Below are 4,899 nucleotides of genomic sequence, written 5' to 3' on the forward strand. Positions count from 1 at the left end.
GATCTGAGTGTCCCTCTAGGTCCCAGCTCTCAGCCCCAACAGCTAGTATGCAGCTGGTGAGGGCTGAGAACTGACGGCTGTCAGGGTGGTCAGCAGCACCAGGTACGGTCCTTTCCAGCGAGGCTCGAGTGTCTGGGCTCCGTGTCATTGTATGTACCTACAGTCTCCGACCTGGAACGGATGAGATGTCTCGGAGGTCCCTGGGGCATAGGCTGCTGCCAGCTGTGAGCAGATTTCTTTCTGTATCACCTGTAGGTCTTTTAGCCTGACACATAAATCATTATTACTATGACATGTTGGTTCACTAACATCATCTAATACAGTCAGAGGATCTGAGGCCCCATATAAGATCTCAAAGGGGGTAAAGCTGAATCTGGAAGGGGTATTTCTTGCTCTGAAGAGAGCGAGAGGGAAGGAGTGTCACCCAGTCTGCGCCAGTCTCCATGGTCAATTTAATTTGGTCAGGGTCTCTTTTAGAGTTTTATTTATTTACTCTACCTGTCCTGAACTTTGAGGTCTGTAAATATAATGTAATTTTCAATCAACCTCTAAATACTTGGCCACACCCTGGCTTACCTTGGCAACGAAAGTAGGGCCATTGTCTGACCAGATTACCTTGGGCATTCCAAATCGGGGGAAAGATTTCTTCCAGTATCTTCTTGATGATTGTAGAGGCCGTCTCTTAGTCCAATCCCAGTTCCCAGTGGCTGTCTCTTGTAGGCCTGTAACCAGGATAGGCTCCTGCATAGCCATTTTCTGAGCCACTTTATCTGCTTTGTTACTGTCCTATGCCACTGAATCTCTTCCTTCTGATATCCTGAGCAACGAATAGTACTCACAGTTGTTGGCTTCACCAGGGCATCCAAGAGATGGTAAAGGCATCTGCAGCGCTGATGTGCTGGGGGGTAGAAGTTCAGCCATCCCAGATGACATTGTGTTGTCCACCACGGCAGCACCCACTTATCTCTGACCTTCATGAAGAGAACTGTTCCCGTCTGTGGACAAGGTCCTCGGCTTTCAGCAAGGGTCAATCAGCTAGTCGCAGAGGTCTTTCCTCCACCCATGGGCTTCTGCCAGTGCTTGACACTTGTGCTGTGGTGGCTCCAGGTCAGGATAGGGCAGCAAGGTGACCAGATTGCCCCCAACAGGTGGAGAATCTAGTCCATGTCAGCTGATCAGTGATCCCATCCTCTGGGACATTTCATTTAAAGGCAAAACATCAGCCACTCTACTGCAGTTTAAGTCCTGGATTGGGTGATAATTGTCAGAGCCCGGCTGGCAGGAATGATGTGTTCCAGGCAGAACGGCACTAAGCCACACACACACATCTCCCAGCATCAGGTACTGGTGCACTGAGACAGGTCTTAAGCTCCACATACACAGTCTGTAGATATGCATACACATGGCCTCACCCAGCCATTTTAGCCCACACAAGCCATTTTGGAGAGCAATTTTCTCATGAGCAAGGGATAGGGGCAGTCAGGGATGACCATGAACTAGTGGGTGGGTTACCCGGCCCACGCCAAGGTCCACTGTTCTTCGGGCAGTCCATAAGTATTGTTCGTTGCCAGTAGCCCCTTGCACTCAAGGTCTTTGGATATTGACCCACTGGGGGGGGGGCATAGGAGCACAGAGCATTGGGTCCCTGTATCCACACTTCCCTTCTATCTCTGTACATAGCCAGCACTCTAGGACCAAGAAGCTCTCCAGTGGCCCCTCTTGTTCTTTCTTGGGCAGTCCCTGACCCAGTGTCCTTTTTCTTCGTATTAGGCACACCGATCTTTAGCCAGGAATTCTCTTCTGTTGCCAGGTACTATCTTCCTAGGTTCCCTAACTACTGTGGCCAGTATATGTTCCTCTCTTGTCTCTTTCTCTTCCTCAGTCTCTCTGTCTGTATCTTCTTCTACAGCTATTAGTTGCTGTCTACTTTTGTGCACCGACCCTGAACCATATATCAACCTTATTTTCTCTGCAACTTACAACAACTCTCTCAGTGACTTAGCTTAACCCTTCAAGTTTCTGTAACTTTTTCTTTATATTTTTTTCTTACTTTAGCCAAATTGGTGGGGCATTTTCTAGCCCCTCTGAGACCCACCCTTGGAGCCTGGCGGCAGACCTGGCACTCCCTACCTTTAGGCGTTTTGAAGTCAATAGGCAGAAGTGAGGGCCTTCCATCCGTGTCTGGAACATTTTTTTCTGGCCTCTAGTAGGATTCCGTCTTTCCTCAGTGGTAAAGAAGACCTGTAACAGTTACTAACAAGCATCTCAAATGGGATGGTGAGAAAACAAGGGAATCTTGAGAATAGAGGTCCACTGAAGAGGACAAATAGCATTTAGTCACACAGCTAAACCAGGAGGCCTTCTTGGGACAAAAAGGCCGTTGTAGAAATAAGCACAAGCTTTGTTCCTGTGAAACAGAAAGGCAAGCAGAGAGGCAGCTGATCTGTTATCGACTATCTCTCTGGACTTAGATTTTACTTAAGAAGTACCTCCCTTCAGTGTCAGCTCAGTGGCTCTGTCTCTCAATAAACCCAGCCTCTGAAGGACACTAGGCTTCTAGTAAGAACTAATAACAAAAGGATGGAGAGAGGGTTAGAACCTGGGTGTTAGATACTAAGTGGCTGACAAAAGAATTGTAACCAGTTCACCTGGGGCTATCAGGACTGTAGTAGTAGTCCTTTACCAAGCTGTCTCACTGGGTTAAAGGCCCATGGAAAAGAAAACATTAATCCTGACCTTGGCCACAGCCAAAGACTGAATTCTAAATTTTGACTGGCAAAACAAAGTTCTTCACAGTTTGTTGCAGATTCTTTGAAACTATTTTAGGGGCTTCTCTGCCCCCCAACCTGGGGCATTTTGACCACAGGGGCAGGAACTGGCTGCTGTGGGGATAGGATCAAAGGCACTCTCCATGTCAATGATGACTAACAGGGAAGGTTACTTAATGTTGGAGATCAACTCCTCTCTTGGAATAGGGCCAGCAGATAAGGCAGGCTCCCTTAAAGAACTTCTCTTAATGAACACTCTCCTTTTGTGAGCAAGTGTTGAAAGTCTGGCCACTGAAAGCAGCAACTGGAATTTTTTTTTTCAGGGCCAAAATACAACCACTAACTCTACGCTATCTTTGTTGTCAAAGTGCCAACCCCAGCCAGCCTCCTTACCTTGAAACTCCTCTTGCGCTGACTTGGCCAGAGCTGCGCTGTTGCCCATGCGCAGCCTGTAGCTTGCTAGTAGGCCTGCATGCTTGCCACCCTCAGCCTCTACATTTTCCTACTCTGTGTTGTCCCTTCCTTAGAAGCTGTGAATGTTTAAGCCACAGGGAGAATTTTTCTTCAGGATCTAAGGTAAAGCTTTCAGGTTCTTGTTAATGCCTGCTTCAGACGGATCACTCGCTAACCTGGAGTCCTTCATACACAACAGTTAACAGCAGCTGGGCTGGACAATGGGAGTAAAGAGAGGGGCAGCTCTCCTTGGGGAGGAGGCTCAAGAGAGAAAGATAAAACTCCCCAGCAGAAAACAATTTCTCTCAAGCAAATTATTTTTAACTTTTAAGTTAAGCACCAAGAGGACCAAGTAAAACTCCTTGACAAACAAAGCAGTTTCATGATTTCAAACACAGTCGTCAGTCCAAGATTTCAAACACAGTTGTCAGTCCAAGTCCAAAAACGAAACAAAAGCCAAAAAGACACTGGACAATACCACAGAAAACAAACCAGACAAACAAGACCAAGACAAAGCATCCTATAACCAATTTCCACAGATGCCTGGTACCTTCAGTACCTGGCCCAAACTGCAGCTTAACCTTAGCTGCTTCTGGGATACCAAACACAGAAACAGAATACAGACAACAGACACTAACACATCTAAGCACACTTGTCCATGCCTATACTTAAATAGGCAGCCGAACACGACCTCCGAAGTCAAGTCACAGTCAGATCTCTTTGACTGTCACCTGCCGGGTCCTCCTGACAAAAGCCGGCTCGTGGGACGTCTCCCAGAGCTGGGGCGTCCTCACTTCCGCTATCTAAAAAAAGAACAAAAAGAAAACAGCTATTCGAAGTAGAAACCCAGTACCTACTCACAGGTGTCTGTCCGGGGTGGGAAGCCCTTCCACCCAAGCACACTTAAATACGGGGTAGGAAGTCCATCTACCCAAGTGTACTCAAAAACAACGGGGTGGGAAGCCCATCCACCCGAATGCACTCAAAAACAACGGAGTGGGAAGCCCATCCACTCGAGTGCACTCAAAAACAACGGAGTGGGAAGCCCATCCACCCGAGTGCACTCAAAAACAACGGGGTGGGAAACCCATCCACCCGAGTGCACTCAAAAACAACGGGGTGGGAAGCCCATCCACCCGAGTGCACTCAAAAACAACGGGGTGGGAAGCCCATCCACTCGAGTGCACTCAAAAACAACGGAGTGGGAAGCCCATCCACTCGAGTGCACTCAAAAACAACGGGGTGGGAAACCCATCCACCCGAGTGCACTCAAAAACAACGGGGTGGGAAGTCTTCTTCTGCCCAGACAGTGCACCAAGACCTTAAACCGGTACTGAAAAACACAGACTACAGGACTTAATTCACACACACACTACTCTCACACTCACACAGCGGCCGCTTTCCAGCACTCACACTAACGTACCTCCAAGAGGCATTCGGATCTCCGGGGGTTACGCTCCTATCCCGGACGAGCCCCCAATGAAAGACCCCCAGACTTGGGGAGACTCTCACTCCAGTCACGGGTTGAGGTACCCCCAGGAAACACGAGAAGCCGGTCTTGATGTAATCAACAAGAGGCAGTTTTATTTACGAGATCTCGGGCTGACACGTATCCCACACAGGAGATTGAGTCAAGCCCCGAGCCTCTCTAGGCAGGAGCTTATATAGGGAAAACCAG

The 4,899-nt window shown here is 48.4% G+C and overlaps 1 long non-coding RNA gene across 1 annotated transcript; it reads right to left on the reverse strand.

Annotated features, from left to right (window-relative positions):
* Window positions 1–258: 258 nt before the first annotated feature.
* LOC134480188 (uncharacterized) lies at window positions 259–4,020 on the reverse strand. Its single transcript, XR_010054409.1, has 2 exons — window positions 840–4,020; window positions 259–722 (listed from the first exon to the last, which is right to left on the reverse strand). It is a non-coding gene; the product is annotated as an uncharacterized LOC134480188 (long non-coding RNA).
* Window positions 4,021–4,899: the final 879 nt, after the last annotated feature.

The sequence above is a fragment of the Rattus norvegicus genome, chromosome 8, assembly GCF_036323735.1.
Source record: "Rattus norvegicus strain BN/NHsdMcwi chromosome 8, GRCr8, whole genome shotgun sequence".
NCBI lineage: Eukaryota > Metazoa > Chordata > Mammalia > Rodentia > Muridae > Rattus > Rattus norvegicus.